The sequence below is a fragment of the Lissotriton vulgaris genome, chromosome 6 (genome assembly GCF_964263255.1).
Source record: "Lissotriton vulgaris chromosome 6, aLisVul1.2, whole genome shotgun sequence".
NCBI lineage: Eukaryota > Metazoa > Chordata > Amphibia > Caudata > Salamandridae > Lissotriton > Lissotriton vulgaris.
The window spans coordinates 816,196,325-816,215,571 of NC_141694.1; positions in this window are offsets into that span (position 1 = coordinate 816,196,325).

Here is a 19,247-nt window from a genome sequence, read left to right on the forward strand (position 1 = left end):
CTCAAAGCTAGTATCAAAGTAAAGCCTAGGGACGTCACTCGGGTTGCGTCCTGCAGGAAAAAATACAAAAGTGAGTTGAGCAGGAGGAAAAAGGCATTACAAGCAGAAGGTTGGGCGGACCTTAGAGAAGCGGGGGAAAAGAGGGACATGACTGAACTTTGGAAAATAATCAATAGACCCACATTCCAGGATGACATGGCCCCTAAATTAGGAACAAACATCACACCTGACATGTGGATTACTCACTATAGGGTTCTATATAATCATGAAATAGACACACAGTATGAAAAAGGGAATACAGACCAAGGTCAGCTCGTAGTTTTTTCCTTAAAGGAAATCAAGGTCGGGATCGAGGGGCTATCAAATAATAAAGCACCTGGCCCGGACGGAATCCCGCCTGATCTGTTCCTTAGTTCAGTGGAATTATGGGCCCCTATAATGACGAGAGTCATTAATACTGCAATCCGCTGTGGCTTACCGCCCTCCTGGTCTACTGCCACCATCGTCCCTATTTTCAAAAAGGGTAATAGGGACGACCCACAATGCTAACGCCCCATTTCCCTGATTGATGTATCCGCCAAAATCCTGGGAAGGGGGATATTAAACCGGTTGTCTGAGTGGACAGAAGCAAATAATATCATCTCAGACGCACAGTATGGTTTTAGGATGGGTCACTCTACAAGCGACCAATGCTTGAACCTCTACATGATAGCAGCCAAATACACTATGGCCAGTGATGAATCCCTTTATATGGGGTTCATGGATCTGGCAGCCGCCTTTGATCATGTTAACAGAGGTAAGCTCTGGAACATGATGACCAGTATGGGGCTAGAGGTTGGCCTCATTAACATCTTAAGGGAACTGCATAGTAATACCTCAGCGCAAGTCAGGTATAACATTGAGGGTGGATGCACTGACTCCTTCCAATGTAAAAGTGGGGTCCGTCAAAGCTGCATCCTAGCGCCTTTTTTATTCTCCCTTTATATTAATAATCTTGAACAGCACCTCTTACAGTTGGGATCTGACTGTCCACAAGTAGGGTCGCGTCATGTTCCTGTGTTACTTTACGCAGATGACGCGGTCCTCCTCGGGCGCACACCAAAGAGTTTACAGATTTTAATTGATGGCTTTGTCTCTTTTATGGGCTCATTAGACCTTTCTGTTAATTTGGGCAAATCTTATGTTTTATCTGCTGGTAAAAAACCCTCCAACAAATGTACCTTCACAATAGGGAGTCATAAGATAGAGAAGGTTAAGTCATTCTCATATCTAGGCTTACTGTTTGATGGGTTATTAAAATTTAACGCCCTGATAGAGGATGGTTGCCGTAAAATGAATGCCGCCAATGGGGCAATAGCTGGTTATGGTCGAAGGCTGGGGAGGTGGTGCCCCGAACAGGTGATGATCCTATACAACTCAATATGTTGCTCTAAAGTTACTTATGGGGCAGAGGTATGGGGCTTTGCAAACATTTGCCAACTGCAGCGGGAGGAGAATAAGCATCTACGATCTGTCCTGAAAGCCCCATACAGCTTACCAGCTGCAATAGCACACAGGGAGTTAGGGATCCCCTACCTTGAAGATTCGATAAAAGTTAGGCCAATTTTAGCCTGGCTTAAAATCTGGATAAACCCAGAGGCGAGCCTAAGCAGGGAAATATTGAAGGATTGAAGGACTGCTTGGGCAGAGAAAAATGGTCGCGAATCCCGTGGCTCAGTTATGTAAAATCTGTACTGGTAACTCTGGGCCTAGGGAATCTTTTTATCGATCCGACAGGGATCATCCCCCAGCATAAGACAATTGTTAAAAAAGTGTTTTTTGCACACAAAGCCGCACAGAGAACAGAACAAGAAAGGGCTAAAATCACGGTGTGCGCATATAACCATGTAAAGACTACTAAAGGAATGGAACCTTACCTATATTTGCTACACAATGCACAGGAAATGTTTTTAATGACCCGTTGTAGGCTAAATCTTTTACCATATTTATAGGGATCACCATTAGGGTATTCACTTACTATTGAGCAGAAGGGAACCTGCGGCTGCGACAATAGGTCTCCGCAGGATTCCCTTCATTTTGTATTGATATGTCCATTTTATTCTGAACCCAGGCGTAGATTCTTAGTAGACATTTTGAAAAAATCTAATGTAAAATGTGCTAAAGAGGCTTTGATTTTTTTACAACAGGCGTTGGACCCCCTTACATTGTGCAGCACTATTAATTTTATTAAAGTAGCTGTCCGACTAAGAGCAACTAGGGGGGGGGGAATTGTGAGAACTGTGAGAACTCTGTGATTGTTTTTAATGCATCTTAATGTTTGATTCATGTCACTGGGACTTTGCTGTTGCACTTACATCAGGTTACATGTTAATTTGATGGTTTGTTTTTAAAAGAAATTAGCACAATGTATATTGAATGTTTGTACTTTTATGGTGATTTTTAATCATCGAATAAAGAATCAAAATGAAAAAATGAGGTGGATTTGATTCTGGTGAGGTGGATTGAAGTGGGCCGACTGGAGTGGGGCAGATTGCTTTGTATTAGAACAGATTGTTATAGACTGGAGTGGGGTAGATTGTTTTGGTTTTGAGTTACGCTGATTGGAGTTGGGCAGATTAGAGTGGGTTGATTGTTTTGCATTGGAGTGGTGCAGACTGTTTTTGATTGGAGTGGGGCAGATTGTTTTGGATTGGGGTGGGGCAAACTGGAGTGGGGTAGATTGTTTTGAATTTTAGTGGGCTGATTATTTTGCATTGGAGTGGTACAGATTGTTTTGGATTGAAGTAGGGCAGATTGTTTTGGATTGAGTGGGGCTGGTTGGTGTGGGGAGTTTGGAGATGGGCAGACTTTTGTGGATTGGAGTGGGGTGGACGGGATTGGGGTGTGGTGGATTGTATTGAATTGGAGTGGGGTGGATTGGATTGGATTGGAGTTGGGGTAGATTGTGGTGGATTGGAGTGGGGTACATTGAGATTGAGTGATTGGATTGGGATGAGGTGGATTGAATTGGAGTGGGGCAAATTAGGACAGATTGGAGTGTGGCAGATTGTTTTCGGATTGAAGTGGGGAAGATTGGAGTGGAATGGATTGGAGAGGACTGGATTGGGGCAGTTTGAAGTTGGGAAGATTCGAGGGGCGCAGAGTGTTTTGGTTTGGAGTGAGGCAGACTGCAGTGGGTTTGATTGGAGTGTGATGGATTTGAGTGGGGTAGATTGTTTTGGAATGGAGTGGGGCAGATTGTTCTGGATTGAGTAAGGCAGATTGTTTTGGACAGAGTGGGGTAGAATGTTTTCGTAGGAGTGGGGCTGATTGGAGTGGGGTGGATTGTTTTGGTTTGGAGTGGGACAAATTGTTTTGCATTAGTGGGGAAGATTGTTTTGGACTGGTGTGGGGCATATTGTTTTGGATTGGAGTGGTGTGGATTAGATTGGGGTGGGGTGTATTGGATTGGAGTGGGGTAGATTTGACTCTGCTGGATTGAATTTGTGTGGGGTGGATTAGATTGGAGTGGGGTGGATTAGAGTAGGGTGAATTGGGATGGAGTGGGTGGATTTGGTGAGGTGGATTGGACTGCTGTGGGGAGTATTGGATTGGGATGAAGTAGGGAAGATTGTTTTGGATCTGAGTAGGGAAGATTGGAGTCAGATGGACTGGAGTGGGGCTGATTGCTCTGAATTAGAGTGGGGCAGATTGGAGTGAGCCAGATTAGAGTGGGGCAGACTGTTTTGGATTAAAGTAGGGTGGAATGCGGTGGAGCAAAGTGAAGTTGACAGATTGGAGTGGAGCGGATTCTTTTGGATTGGGGTGGGGCTGATTGGAGTGTGATGTATTGGGGTAGGGCAGATTGTTTTGAACTGGAGTGGGGCACATTAGAGTGGGGTGGGTTGGGAGGATTGGAGTGTGGTGGATTGGGGGGAGTGATTTGTATAGGAGTGGGGTGGATTGAATTGGTCTGTGGGGGATTTAATTGAGTGGGGTGGATTAGGGTATGGTGATGTGGGATGGATTGGAGTGGGGTGGATTGGGGTGTGCTGCATGGTTATGTGTTAAAGAATCATTTCAAAAAGTACACATGAGAAACAAATAATGTCACTTTGCAATAAAATAATCCTCATCTTGTGAGAACAACACCCTCAATCAAAAACAAAAGAAAACATGAGTGCTAAGTGAGAAAACAAGACTAGGCAAAATAAAACAAAAGTTAACTATAGAAAATAAATCTTCGCAATATTGTTTGTCCTGCTGGGCATCCTTTTGCCGGTCACAAGCCTTCTGTTCACAGGGTGCTAAAACTTAAACAGAACAAAATAGTACCTCAGTCCCATCAGGAGCAGCGGACGGGCACTAATTAAGTTGAATCAATCAGTGCTTGGTCCCTGCTCCGCAGACAGGAATGGAAATGATGGTAGACCTCCCTTGATGAATTATGAGGCTGTAAAGAAGAGAGTCACGTAGGCCAACAAATGGTAAGCAACGGGCAATCTCCAAGCCCTTTTTGTTAACAACAGTGTCTCACTCTTTGTTGGCAAGTGAGGGCTTCCAGTTAATGCCTTAATAAGGCCTAGGAAATGGATGGGTAGTGCAGGTTACATGATTAGGCTTTAGCATAGTTAAGCTTTGTTGACATTGATAGCTACAGCCCTGCCTAACATGCTGGGTGGTATTTCCCAGCATGTTAGTCTAGTAAAATTATCACCAACAAGGTAAGTTAAACTTCAAAGCTTTGTATCCACATTGCTGTAGCATCTCTAATGTATTGGGTCTTCCAAATGACAAAATATGATCCCCAGCTATTTCTCTATTTTATCTATCCCACCTCTAATATAGGTTGGTGGATCTGAGTCTTGCTCATACCTTCCAACACCATGTGGGCACAAATGTCTGGGATTTGAAGGCAGGGTCTTCTTCTGTGCTATGAGCAATATCTAGTTTTTGCAGGTTTTGTGTGAGTTTGGGGGTTCCTGTCCTTCTTCGGGTGCAGTTTGACTCAGGGATGTCCGTGGAGGTTCTTTAACCATTCTTTAAACTCCTCCACCATTCTACCACTTCACAGGTTGTTTAGGGCTGACAGCTGTCTGCTCTACTGCAGCTAACCAAGTGGTGTGGCACTTCTTCAGCCTGGTGGTCCCACAGCAGCAGCCTTCTGTCTTTGATACCAGTTCTATTAGCTTCAGAGGTGCCATTTCCCAACTGGCATACTTGCAGATGGAGATGGTCGAGGATTCAGTACTCCGTATATAGAGTCTGACTCTTGAGTTGATTTGTGGATTCCAGATCCTCACACTCAGTTCTGTAGCCTCTGTAGTAAGGAGGCTGCAGAGCCCTTTCTGCTTCAGGTGTTGCCAAACACCACAGCACCCCTCTCCCCTTACTCCAAAAAGCTTGCTCTGTCCTGGTTGCCACTAATCTTTTGCTTAACACCTAACAAACACACACATCAAAGCTACATAAGCTGCGTTACCGTAGGCTGCGCCCTGCGTTGTGCGCTGTCCCTAGGACTTTTAAATATTTACTTTCCATTTAGGCAACTTGTTGTTTTTAAATACCTGGACTTGCTGTTGTCTCTCACCGTGCCGCACGCCTCCCGCTCCGACCCCGGTCCACCCCAGCTGATAGCTGTTTGAGTCGAGGGCAGACCGGGTAGAGCGAGACACGACCCCTCTGGGTTGTACTGCACTTAAGGGAGGCAGCCTCAGCGACTCGCGACCAAAGCTACATAAGCTGTGTTACCGTAGGCTGCGCCCTGCGTTGTGCACTGTCCCTAGTACTTTTAAATATATTCTTTTCCATTTAGGCAACTTGTTGTTTTTAAATACCTGGACTCACTGTTGTCCCTCACCGCACGCCTCCCGCTCCGACCCCGGTCCACCGCAGCTGATAGCTGTTTGAGTGGAGGGCGGACCTGGTAGAGCGAGACACGCCCCCTCTGGGTTGTACTGCACTTAAGGGAGTCAGTCTCAGCGACGCGCGACCAAAGCTCCATAAGCCGCGTTACCCTAGTCTGCGCCCTGCGTTGTGCACTGTCCCCAGGACTTTTAAACATTTACTTTCCATTTAGGCAACTTGGTGTTTTTAAATACCTGGACTCGCTGTTGTCCCTCACCGAGCCGCACGCCTCCCGCTCCGACCCCGGTCCACCGCAGCTGATAGCTGTTTGAGTGGAGGATGGACCAGGTAGAGCGAGACACGCCCCCTCTGGGTTGTACTGCACTTACGGGAGGCAGCCTTACCATAGGCTGCACCCTGCGCTGTGCACTGTCTCTAGGACTTTTAAATATTTACTTTCCATTTAGGCAACTTGTTGTTTTTAAATGCTTGGACTCGCTGTTGTCCCTCACCTTGCTGCACGCCTCCCGCTCTGACCCCGGTCCACCGCAGCTGATAGCTGTTTGAGTGGAGGGCGGACCGGGTAGAGCGAGACACGCCCCCTCCTGCCTTATGGTTGGATATATTCGGCTCATGACAGGAACGCGCAGCGGACGCGCGCAGCGGGCATGCCGGCGGCACGCCAAAGGCAAGCCTGTCTGCGCCCGTCCTCACCCGACCGGGCCCAGGGGCCACGGACCCTGGTCAAATCATTAGATATGCCCCGGAGGAGCTACGGGCACTAAGACTTTCGGTGAGAGTGTGCCCTCCCCTGGACCCTACCACCTATAGCCGCATCTTAGCTAATGGTATCCCCGCATTACAGCGAGAGAATGCTCCTCCCTCACATCCTCGTGTAGCCAGCAAGATCAGGGCAACCAAGAAAACTACCTTACGCCTCCTCTACCTCAACATGCGCTCTCTACCTAAACACCAACTAGATATTTTTCTACTGCTCACCTCGGATAAACCAGATGTATTTCTTATCACCGAAACTTAGCTCACCCAAGATTCCCTACCCGAAATCCTAGCCGCCCTCCCCTCCGACTATTACATATTGTCGGAAAACAGGGTCCCCGGGAAGGCAGGAGGAGGGGTCGCGGCCATAATTAATAAAAACTTCAAATTCAACACCATGACCTCTCTTATCCTCCCGGAGGCACAGAATCTGATCCTAAAACTCAACATGGACTCAGGCTCCTTGGTACTGGTTCCCATTTACCGCCCCCCGTAGGCAATGCCCACCTTCCCTAGGACTCTTAGTGAACAAATGGCCACCCTAGTGATAAACCACGCAAAGGTACTTCTGATCGGGGACCTGAACTATTGGTTTGACGAGCCTCGGGGGGACCTCACGCTGCTGAACTAGCTGAACTTTTATCCAGTCTCAATTTAGTTCAACATGTACACTCTCCCACCCATGAAAAAGGACACATCTTGTACCACATTTGGTCCCACAATATCTCACTCTCCACTCCCTCAATCTCCCCATGCATTTGGTCAGATCATCATTTGATACAATTTACCATCACCTCCAACGGCTTCAAAAAATCCACTCCCTTGGCGGGGGGGGGCGGTCACCAGGAAATGGAAATCACTAAATAAAGTGGACTTCATTAACACCCTGGAGAACTCCGTGCCCACCTTCAGCCGGGTTGTTACCTCCATGGAGGGAAAGGTTACTGAGTGGCTATTATCAGCTAGCAATACTCACGCCCCTATTGTCAAATTCTCTTGTGCACGCCACTCAGATGCTCACAAATGGTTTTCTATGGACCTTAAAAAACAAAAGCTTGAGCTGCGCCAAATCGAGAGGAAATGGAGATCAAAATACCTACCTGTAGATAGGGAACAATTCTCGACGGCCCGTCGTGAGTACAAGAAAACTATCTTGACCACCAAAACGGCCTACTTTTCCACAAAAATACTCAACACCCACAATAAATCTAAAGAAAGTTTCCAAATAGTGAATGACTTATGCAATGATGCCAGATCCTCACCTACCGAGACTCCCACACAGGATCTTTGTATCACCTTGAACGACTGCTTCCTGGACAAGGTCTCTTCCATCAAAGCCAGTCTCCCCTGCACCACCAACTGGGAAAGTCTGGACGGATTGGCTGCTCTAGTCGTCAGACGCTAGAACAGTATTTAAGACAGCCATGCTGACGCGCAGCGGGCTCGCCGGAGCGTCGCCGGAGTCGCGCCAGAGTCCAGCCCGTCTGCGCCCGTCCGCGCACGGACGGGCTCGGGGGCAGGGACTTCTGGACAAATGCGCACCTACACCTCGGAAGACCTACGTAATCTGGATAAGGGTGAGGCTTGCCTTGATAACAACACCCTGAAGATACTAAGAACACATGCTATTTACAAACCATTGAACATTATACATCAAGATGTATTCTCCACCTTGAAAATAGCATGTCCACTGCCACCACGTCGAGGTCTATAACCTGTTGCAAAATAACGACACTGATATTCTGACCTTAACAGAGACATGGATGAGTGAGAGCTCAATGCCAGACATCTTGGCCGCTCTCCCCAGCGGCTATGATGCTTTATGGCAAAACCGCCCAGGAAACACACGGGGAGGAGGGGTAGCTGTGATTTTTAAAAAAATGCTGTCAGTAGAAATTCTACTATCAGAGACAGTTGACCTGGCTGATCTGCTTGGGGTGAAAGTCACAGTAAACAGCTCATGCTGGGTGGTGCTAGCGGTCTATCGCCCTCCCAACGCAACCCCAACCTTCCAGGACCTATTCGCCCCCATCATATCTGACCTTTGTACTCGCTACTCGAAAATTTTAGTCACAGGAGACTTCAACTTGCACTGGGATAAACCCCACTGGGACGCTCCTATGCGCCACTTGGACACTTTGATGTCTGCGCTAAACTTTAAACAAATCGTGAATGTCCCCACGCACACCAAAGGTCATACCCTTGACCTGGTATGGACTACAGACCCCTCACTAACGCTGAAAGAAGTTGCCCCATGTATCTGGTCTGATCACCACCTAATTTCCTGTGAGTTACGTATTAAGGGCCAAATAATCAAACCAACATTGGAGGCTAGGAAAACCCGCAAATGGGCAGAGGTCGATCTGAGGACCCTGACCGAGGTATTCCTGCCCAGAGACTGCCCCTCGATCTTAGATCATAACCTAGATCAGCAATACGCGGATTTAACGCGTTCCCTGACACTTGCTATTGATCAGATAGCGCCAATAAAAATAAAGGCGCTAAAAGGCCCGGGTAAGGATGCCCCTTGGTTCACGCCAGCACTGAGGGACCATAAAAAGAAACTTAGAGCCCTAGAAAGAAGCTGGAGGAAAACCAAACAGGACTCAGCCAGGAACCTCTACCGTGCCTCCCTGAACGCATACAAAAAACACATCATCCTTGCCAAAGCCGAGTACTACGAATCCCGTCTAAGTAAGGCAGTCAACGTGCAGAAAGAGACTTTTAAGATCCTGTCGGAGTTGACCAAAAAACCAGACAGCGTTCAGTCTCCCATAAACTGCAATTCCTTTCAGGGTTATTTCTTGGAGAAAGTAAGAACCATCATCCAGGACATAAAAAATGGGCCGCTTAATGGAATGGCTACACCTATAATCCCCCAACATCAAACTGACTGTGCCATCACACTGTTCCCAGAGATTGACATCTTGAGCCTGCAGCAGTTGATGGCCAGAATCAAATCTGGATCCCCAGCGGACCCTTGTCCACCTAAAGTTTTTCAGGCAGCCCGTCCACTATTGGAGGAGCAAGTCATCCATCTCCTAAACAGATCCCTGGAATCAGGACAACTACCAGCAGCACTTAAGGAAGCGCGTGTAAGACCGCTGTTGAAAAAACCTGGCGCAGACCCCGCAATACTAAAAAATTATAGGCCGATCTCTCAGCTACCATTCCTCTCTAAAGTACTGGAGCAACATGTACTAAAATCTTTGTCCATGTACTTGGAGTCCCACTCCCTGCTTCACGAACGACAAGCAGGATTTCGAGCACACCACAGCACCGAGTTGGTGATGCTCTCGGTGCTAGATGAATTGAGAGGCTTGGCTGACGATAAAAAACCGAGCGCCCTGATTTTATTAGACCTATCAGCGGCGTTCGATACCGTCAGTCATGCGCTGCTACTGGAAAGGCTGAGTGACTTTGGCATCACTGGCCGGGCTTTCGAGCGGTTGCAGTCCTTTCTGTCAGGAAGGACACAAAGAATACAACTCGGAGAAGAAATCTCCGCAGTGGGAGAAATAGAATGTGGGGTACCTCAGGGCTCGGCCCTATCCCCACTGCTGTTTAACCTATATCTGCAGCCTCTGATTGCCTCCCTGGCGAGTATGGGCTGCACGGTATATAACTACGCAGACGACACGCAGCTGCTGCTGAGTGTTGACAATACAAACACCGCCCAACTCCACACTCAGAATATTTTGAGACACACGGTCCAGTGGATGACAGGTAACCTCCTAAAAATCAACCCAGATAAGACTGAGGTCCTGGTCATTTCATCTACCACCTCACCATGGTGTGACCTCTACTGGCCCGCAGAGTTAGGTCCGGCCCCAAAACCCAGTCTGAACGTGAAGAGCCTAGGGATTAAATTGGACTGTGACCTCTCTATGGTCAGCCAAATCTCTTCAGTGGTGGGCAGCTGTACTAATATCATCCGACAGCTACGGAAATTAGTGCCTATCATTTCCCAATCTATGCTACGTTCCATCGTCACAGCTACTGTGATTTCACGCATAGATTATGGAAATGCCCTCTACCTTGGCCTACCAAAAACCTTGATAAACAGGCTACAGGTGGTGATGAATGATGCCGCTCGTCTTATCTTCAGACAGCCAAGACACACTAAAGCATCCCCCCTGCTACAAAGCCTCCACTGGCTCCCCATTAAGGAGCGAGTGGAATTTAAAAATCTATGCATCGCCCATAAAGCCATCTATGGCATGGCACCTGCGTACATCAAAGATCGCCTGGCAATGTATAGCCCAAAGAGAGCTCTTAGGTCCTCAGACTCTCAGCTATTAGTGTGCCCTCGGTACAAACTTGCCACCAAGGGCGGTAGAGCCTTTTCGGTATTGGTTCCGCATTTATGGAACACACTACCTGAGCCACTACGAAAGGCAGGAAACCTCCTACGTTTCAGAAAGGGGCTGAAAACGTGGTTGTTCAGGAGAGCCCTGTGAGCCACGTAGGCTAGTGGATGACCTCTGTACTGTCAAAGTTGTTGTTTACCATCGATTCCCGAGCGCTTAGAGGCCTGTAGGTGATTGAGCGCGCTACAAATCAAAAATAACAATAACAATATTCTTAGCAACCAGTGTCTGCTAGATACTTTTCAACCCATAGGTCCTACAACATTATTAGAACTCACGACCCGTGTCAAATCAGGTTCGCCACAGGACTGTTACCCTCCGCATGTCCTGAAGGACATCCTCACTTCTCTGCCCCATAGTGTGCTGCCGCTTCGTAATAAATCTCTCGCCCAGGGCAAGGTTCCCAGTGCCTTTAAGCATGCTACGGTTGTCCCCCTCATAAAAAAAACAGCGTCCGACTCCAGCAACCGAGCTAACTACCGCCCCATTTCTCTCCTCCACTTCTTGTCAAAATTATTAGAAGCCCATGTAGCCGGGTGTGTGTCCAGCTTTATTGAACGCTTGAATTATTTAGAGCCTAATCAGGCTGGCTTTCGCCCGGCACACTCTACGGAAGCTGTGATCCTTGCAATCCTGGACAAGCTTAGAGCAAACGCAGATAGGGGTGACCATCAAGCACTTGTGCTCCTGGGTTTGTCGGCTGCGTTCAACGCGGTCGACCATACCATCCTGTTGAACCGTGTCGAGCAGGGCACGGGGCCCGGCACGGGGCTGGATCGAATCCTTCCTTGCCGACCACACTCAAGCAGTAAGGCTGGGGAACTTCACCGCCCCAAAGCTCACTTCCACTTGTGGGGTCCCACAAGGTTCTCCCTGTCCCTATTGCTGTTTAACTTATATCGAAGACCACTGACCCATTCATTAAAAAACAGAAACATCACCCTCTTCAATTACGCTGATGACCTCCAACTCATTTTCCCGCTCTGCTCCCCTAACGCCGTAGCAGAGTTCAAGTCAACCATGCTCCACATCCAGCGCTGGAAGGACATGAACCACCTCAAACTCAACCCGGGCAAAACAGAGCTGGTTTTGCCGGGGAAAAGCGAGAACAGCTGGAGCCGGCGGAACTGGGGCCTCCCCCTATCCCTACTTCCTCGGTGAAAAGCTTGGGGGTCATCATCAACGCCGACCTCTCGCTCCGCGGACAGGTGGGAGCTGTGATCTACTCCAGTGTCCACCAACTCCAGAAAGTCAGGAAAATTGCTCACCTGCTGACCTACTCTGCTCTAATACAGGTGGTGCTAGCCCTCATACTCTCACGGCTCAACTTTTCTAACTCCATCTATCTTGGACTGCCAATCGGTCTACAAAATAGACTTCAAGTGGTGCAGAACCAGGCAGCAAGACTGATTGGAAAACAACCCAAATGGATGTCTGCCAGATCAGGTCTGAGAAAACTCCACTGGCTTCCGATAGCCCAACGAGTAGCCTTTAAGACAGGATGCCTAGTCTTCAAGGCTCTGCAGGGCAACAGCCCCAGATTTATTAGCAGCATGATCACCAAGCACACCCCCCTGTGCAACCTCCGCTCAACCCACCTCAGCCTGCTAACCACTTCTTCCTTTAAACGGAAGCGACTGGGAGGTTGCCGTTTCTCTCACATGGGCCCCAGACTCTGGAACTCTCTTCCTTTGACACTTAGAAGCTACAACAACCTCCTAAGCTTCAGGAAGACTTTAAAAACATGGTTGTTCGAGCAAGCCAAAACACGGCGGCCCGCCTAGTCCTAAATGCCCCTCCAAGAACAGCATCTAAACCACTCTTAAGCAAACTACATTGGCTTTCCATACGACAAAGGGCAAAATTCAAAATATGCTGTATTATTCACAAGAGCGTAAACGGACAAGGCCCTACCTACCTGGAACAGAAATTCACTCCCTCTACATCCCCTCCAGATCGCTTAGATCCAGCAAAAGCCACCTACTGGTAGTACCTCGTGCCAAAAAAGCCAGGCACGGAGGCAAAGCATTGTCTGTAGTAGGACCCACACTGTGGAACGGACTCCCTCTGACTCTCAGACTATGCACTGAACATCTTAAATTCAGAAAACACCTTAAAACCTTGCTGTTTAAAAACGAGATCTAACTCCAGCATTATTCACTCCCCTGTGTATGTAAACCGTCCCAAAAGCGCAGAGATACTCCAGTTGGAGTCGATTCCAGCGCTATATAAACTCGTAAATAAATAAATAAATAAAATAAGCCTATGCCTAGTAACCTCATTACTGCAGCACTTGGTCTTTAGGGCCATGAAACCTATGGGTGTACGTGCGCTCTACAAGCTCCTATTAACATAACACACTTTTCTTGGAGATACTGAAATAATTTGCTCTCTGAAATCCTTCTGGATATGTTTGGGCTCACTCACTACTCTTGTTTGGTACAGTAGAAGGCGGTTGGTATGAACATATTTTCCAGTGCTGGTTTTAGCTCACAGATCACTACTGACTCCTGCGCATTCTACATTTCAGGTATTCTCCTTAACCACCTGTAAGTGGAATAAAAGTTTGTTGTTGAATGGATTTAGTAATACTATTAATATTACTCATCATTTGATTTTCTTTACACCTCCTTTCAGCCCGACGTCTTGGTGATTATCCCACTCATGCACGTTTTTGGGGTGCACGCTCTCTCTTATCTGCAGAGTCCAAATGGGTTCCAACGCTACCCTATTAATCGTCATTTCAGAGCAATTATTCGTTAATTGCAAGTGAGCTGAATACTTTTCTTTGAGTGTAAAAGAATAGCTCTGGCTGTTTTGGGATTTATTAGTGTTAATCTTATAGAGATATACCATTGTGATATTTCTGTAGCTTGACTGTCCAGGTCTTTTTGTGGTACATTTTCCCAGCTGACCTCAATTCTGCCAGCAATCCAGTTTTACTGGTTTCACTTTTGCTTTTGTTTTGTAAAGGGAGTGAGACCTTTTTTGTTTTGAGAGTAATGCATCCATTTTGGGATAGGTTCCCATTAAGGCACGGGAACCGTTTTTGCATTCCATTCAATTTGGCTGTTGTGTTTTTTATGTTCATATTGATGACGCTTTGGCCCATGAGCCTGCCGTCTGCCTGTGACATGGTGTTTGCCCTGAAGCAGTGTATTTTACTTGCATAAAGATTGGTTATTTTTCTAAACTGGTGTGGTGTCCTTTTGTAGTGTTTTGACTGTCTCACTATGTGTGTTGGAACAAATGCTTTACACATTGCCTCTGTGATCAGCCTGACTGCTTGTTCCAAGCTACCAAGGGGGTGAGCAATGGTTATCTTGGGTGTTTAACTGCTTCACCCTAAATAGAATAAGGGTCCCTACTTGGACAGGGTGCAAGCCACTGCCAACTAGAGACCCCCATTTCTAACACGACCAGTGTTGGATTAACCAATACATGCACACAGAAGGCACCTTAGAGGTGCCCTCTGAAAACCTTTCAGCCTCAGGTGTGCTCGCTGATTGGTTTCTGCAAGTCTGTCACGACACACTGTCCTGACTTCCTAGAGTAAGAGCCTTTTGCTCTCAGGAGACTCAGAACAAGAGCCTGTCTTACCCAATAAAATGTTTGTGCCAAGGAATCTCGCAGTCTACCTTCTCCTAGATAATGAGCTGCCAGGGGTTTTAAGTGATCTACCACATGTTGTCACAGACAAACCCATTAGCAGTTGGTGAGGAGCAACATGTTTTTTGTGTTGCGTTACTATGGCTGCTTGGAGGTAGTCTGAATATCAGCTGAGATCATTTATACTAAGAGGATTCATTAAATGAAAAAGACACCCCTCTCTACCTGGTAACAGTGCTCTAGTTCACGCCAGCAGAGGCGAGCCTGGCACTTCCAGGAATAAAGCTGGCTTTAGGTAAATGGGGGCTAGTTGAGAGATGAGGTGTGGGTAGGTTCAGCTCCACCCCCCCCTGAGCCTCCATACTGACCATCAATATGTAAAAAATATGTACACAAATGCAGTCTACATTATCTGTGCTTGTCTGTAGTAATGTTAAGAAAGCAGTAGTGTAATATGATATTGCACTGTATCACAAAATAATGGAGTGTGGGGATGGTGTGTAATGGGGTGCATACTGTTCTTTGAATAAATCACAACCTCAACTGTGTTATATTACAATCCTGCTGTCTTAACTTTCCACGGGCAAGCACCAATAATGAAGCCAGAGTTTATTTATCTGAGTGGGCACTGGGGTGGGGGGGTATTTACAGACCTTTGGCGTGTAGAGCAAAGGTACACAAAGTGGTGCAAAGCATTGCAATAATTTAGTTGCCATTATAAAATCCTGCCTGTGTAGCGCACAACTAGGCAGTGACAAGCAAGCTCCTGTGCAACCTTTAGCAAATCATCAGGCGTGGCCTGTGCAGGTAAGAGCAGTCTGGGTCCCCTCCACCCTGCCCCACCGCTCTTACCTGCATGTGCCGCGCTTGTAAATAATACCCTAAAACAACAAATTGTATGGCTGTTTTTGCCACAGGTGTACTTGAAACACACACTTCAGCTCTTGAGCAGGAGTTGGGTATCACTGTGTGTTAGAAATGGGGGTCTCTAGTTGGCAGAGGTAGGTACCTTTGTCCAAATAGGGACCCTTGCTTCTAGTCAGGGTAAGGGGGATACACACTTTAGATAACCCCTGCTACCCTCCCATGGTAGCTTGGCACGAGCAGACAGGCTTATCCCAAGGGCAATGTGTAAAGTATTTGTACCAACCCTCACAGTAACACAGTGAAAACACCACAAATGGACACCACACCAGTTTAGAAAAATAAAGTTTCTTTATCTAAACTAAACAAGACCAAAACGACAAAAATCTGACATACAGATACTCAGAAAAATGTCTTTAAAATGGATATTGTAAAAACAAGCTTGTAGAAATCAAATAGCACCAACTGGGTCTATTGCGACGTACAGGACAGCACGAAATCCAAAGTACAGCGCCACCCGATCGTGGCGTCGGACGCAGAGTCACACAGACCCCCAAACAACAGTACCTTGAAAACGATGTTGGTGATGATGCATGGTGTCGAAGATGGCCGATGTTGGCTCCGGTGATGATGCGACGTCTGCAAGTTTCTCGAGTCACCCTCAGCCGTTATCTGCGCCACGATAACAAGATGCAGGCGCTGGCGAGAACGGAGTCGATATGAGCACTGGCATCAGGCACGGACGATCACTGCCGGCATCAGTGGGCATCGTAGGGCGTCGGAGCTGCGGAGCAGGCCGGGCCGTGCGTTGCTCACTTCACGAGCGGCTTCCCGGGCCCCGGTTCATGTTGCGGCGTCACAGCGGCAACAGCGACGGCGTTGGACACAGGGTTTCTTACTTCTCTTGGGTTTCTTCCAGCTCCCAACAGCAAAAACAACCTCCAGTGGCCCAAAACAGTTACAGCCACCTCCTGGCAGATCAGAACTCCCAGCAAGGAAGTTCAGGGGAGCTGGGGGTTAAGTCTTTTTGTCCCTGAGACTTCAAAACAGGAGGCAAGCTCTTCTTCTAGCCCTTGGAGACTTTCCTCAAGCAGGTGACACAGCAAAGTCCTTCTCCTTTCTTTGGGAGAAACAGCAACTGCAGGCCAACTCCAGACACACAGCAAGGGCGGTACTTCTCCTCAGTTTCTTCAGCTCTTTCCCTCAACGAAGGTTCATCTTGATTGCAGAAGTAGTCTTAAGCTCAGGGGTTTTAGGTCAAATACTTATACCCCAAATTGTCTTCGATCCCTTTGTGCAGGGGCTCTGAGCCCAGTCCAAACCAGTTTTGGGGTGCAACATGACCACAGGATGTGGAGACAGCATTGTGCAAGGGAGACAGGCCCCATTCAGGTGCAAGGTAAATCTCCACCCACCACTCTATCTGCAGCCAGGATCTGTTCAGCTCAGGGCTGGGTCATCCAGGAAGGACCAGGAACGCCTCAACCCCCACAGAGGCTGTCTACTGGGAATGCACATCCTCTGTCTCTGTCGCACTGAAACCAGTCAATCCCCAAACAGGCAGAGGCACACATAAAGGTTGAACAAGACAACAGCCACTTTCTAAAAGTGCTATTTTCAAACACAGAATTTGAAAACCATCCTTACTAAAAGATGTGTCATTAAATTCCGAGTGCAGGGATACTAGACTCCAAGTCTCTGTTGTATCCCTATGGGAAGATATGTTTGTAAAATGTTACAAAACATTCCCCATTCTGTCCTATGAGCAAGATAGCCTTTCAATAGTGAAAACCTGAAATTGGCAGTATTTTTCTACCAGAACATATTATGCACACCAGTACATGTCCTAGCTTTCACATACACTGCACCCTGCCTAGGGGAGTACCTTGGGCCTACCATAGGGGTGTCCTATGTGCCAGGAAAGGGAAGGGTAGGGCCTGGCAATTGGGTGCACTTGCCAGGTCGACATGGCAGTTAAAAAACTGCGCACAGGCACTGCGGTGGCAGGCCTGAGACCTCTTTTCAGGGCTACTCATGTGGGTGGCACAATCAGTACTGCAAGCCCTTTAGTAGCATTTGTGTTACCAGCCCTGGCACACTCAGTGCACTTTACTAGGGACCTACTGGTAAAACAAATATGCCAATCAGGGAGAACCAATCACAATATCATTCTATACAGGGGGCACTTGCACTTTGACACTGATCAGCAGTGGCAAAGTGCCCGAAGCATCTAAGCCAGCAAAAACCAAATTCCAGCACAGCATCAAAAACATAGGATGTAGAGGCAAAAAGTCAAGGAAATCCACGCCAAAGATGCCAGGTCTAACACGTGTCTCCTCCAGCTGAAAAGTGGGGAGAACTACCCACCCTCCTGGGAGCTTTCATCACTAAAGCGGTAGAATCTGGATAGACCATCAGCATTGGCCTGTTCTGTACCAGGGCGGTGTTCCACCGTAAAGTCCATTCCCTGTAGGGAGATGGACCACCTCAACAATTTGGGATTCTCACCCCTCATCTGCATTAACCATCTGAGGGGCCTGTGGTCCATCTGAACCCGGAAGTGAGTCCCAAACAAGTAGGGCCTTAGCTTCTTCAGCCCGCAGACCACAGCAAAAGCTTCCCCTTTTAATTGCACTCCACCTCTGTTCCCTGGTAAGTAGCCTCCTACTGATGAAAGCCACAGGTTGGTCCAAGCCCTTGTCGTTCACTTGTGAGAGTACTGCTCCCACACCATGCTTTGAAGTATCTGTCTGCATAACAAACTCTTTGGAGAAGTCAGGTGCCTTAAACACGGGTGCCGTGGCACATGGCAGATTTTAGGGACTCAAAAACAGCCTGACAGGCACCAGTCCATATCAACTTCTTGGGATGCTTCCTTGAAGTCAGCTCCATTGAGGAGGCAACAATGATGCCATACCCCTTGACAAACCATCTGTAGTACTTGGTGAGACCAGGAAGGCTCTCATCTCTGTCTCGGTCTTGGGGGCTCCCAAGCCAGAATTATGTCAGTCTTTGCTTGGAGGGAAGCCCCCTGGCCGCTCCCTACCTGGCGTCCCAAGTACACCACAAATCCCTCCCCTATCTGGCACTTACTATCCTTGATAGTGAGGCCTGCCTTTTACAGAGCCTCCAACACTTCACAGAGGTGTTGCAAATGTTCCTCCCAACTGGAGCTGAACACAGCAATGTCATCCAGATAGAAGGCGCTGAATTCCTCCTGCCCGGACAGTACCTGGTTGATCTGTCTCTGGAAGGTGGTAGGGGCATTTTTCAACCCAAAGGGCATAACCCAGAACTGGTAGTGCCCCTCTGGGGTTGAAAAAGCTGACCTCTCTTTGGCCCCCTAGGTCAAGGCAATCTGCCAGTACCCAGACGTCAAATCGAACATATTGAGGTACCAGGCCGCTCCTAACCGATCCACGAGCTCATCAGCTCTGGGGATGGGGTGTGCATTAGTCTTGGTGACCGAATTGAGCTCACGGTAGTCCAGACAAAACCTAAGTTCTGGAGTGACACCAAGGCTGCAGTTTTTGGCACTAAGACCATTGGGCTAGCCCAGGGGCTGCTGGAGGACTCTATCACCCCTAACACCAACATCTTGGAAACGTCTTCCTTGATGCTGCCCCTGACTTTGTCAGCTACCATGTAAAAGGTCTGCTTCGCAGGTAGACTGTCCCCAGTGTCCACATCATGGATGCACCAAATGGTGACTCCTGGTGTCAGGGAGAACAGGGAGGCGGACTGTCCCAGCACCTGGCGACAGTCCATCTGCTGTTCTGGGGTTAGGGTAGGAGAGAGGTT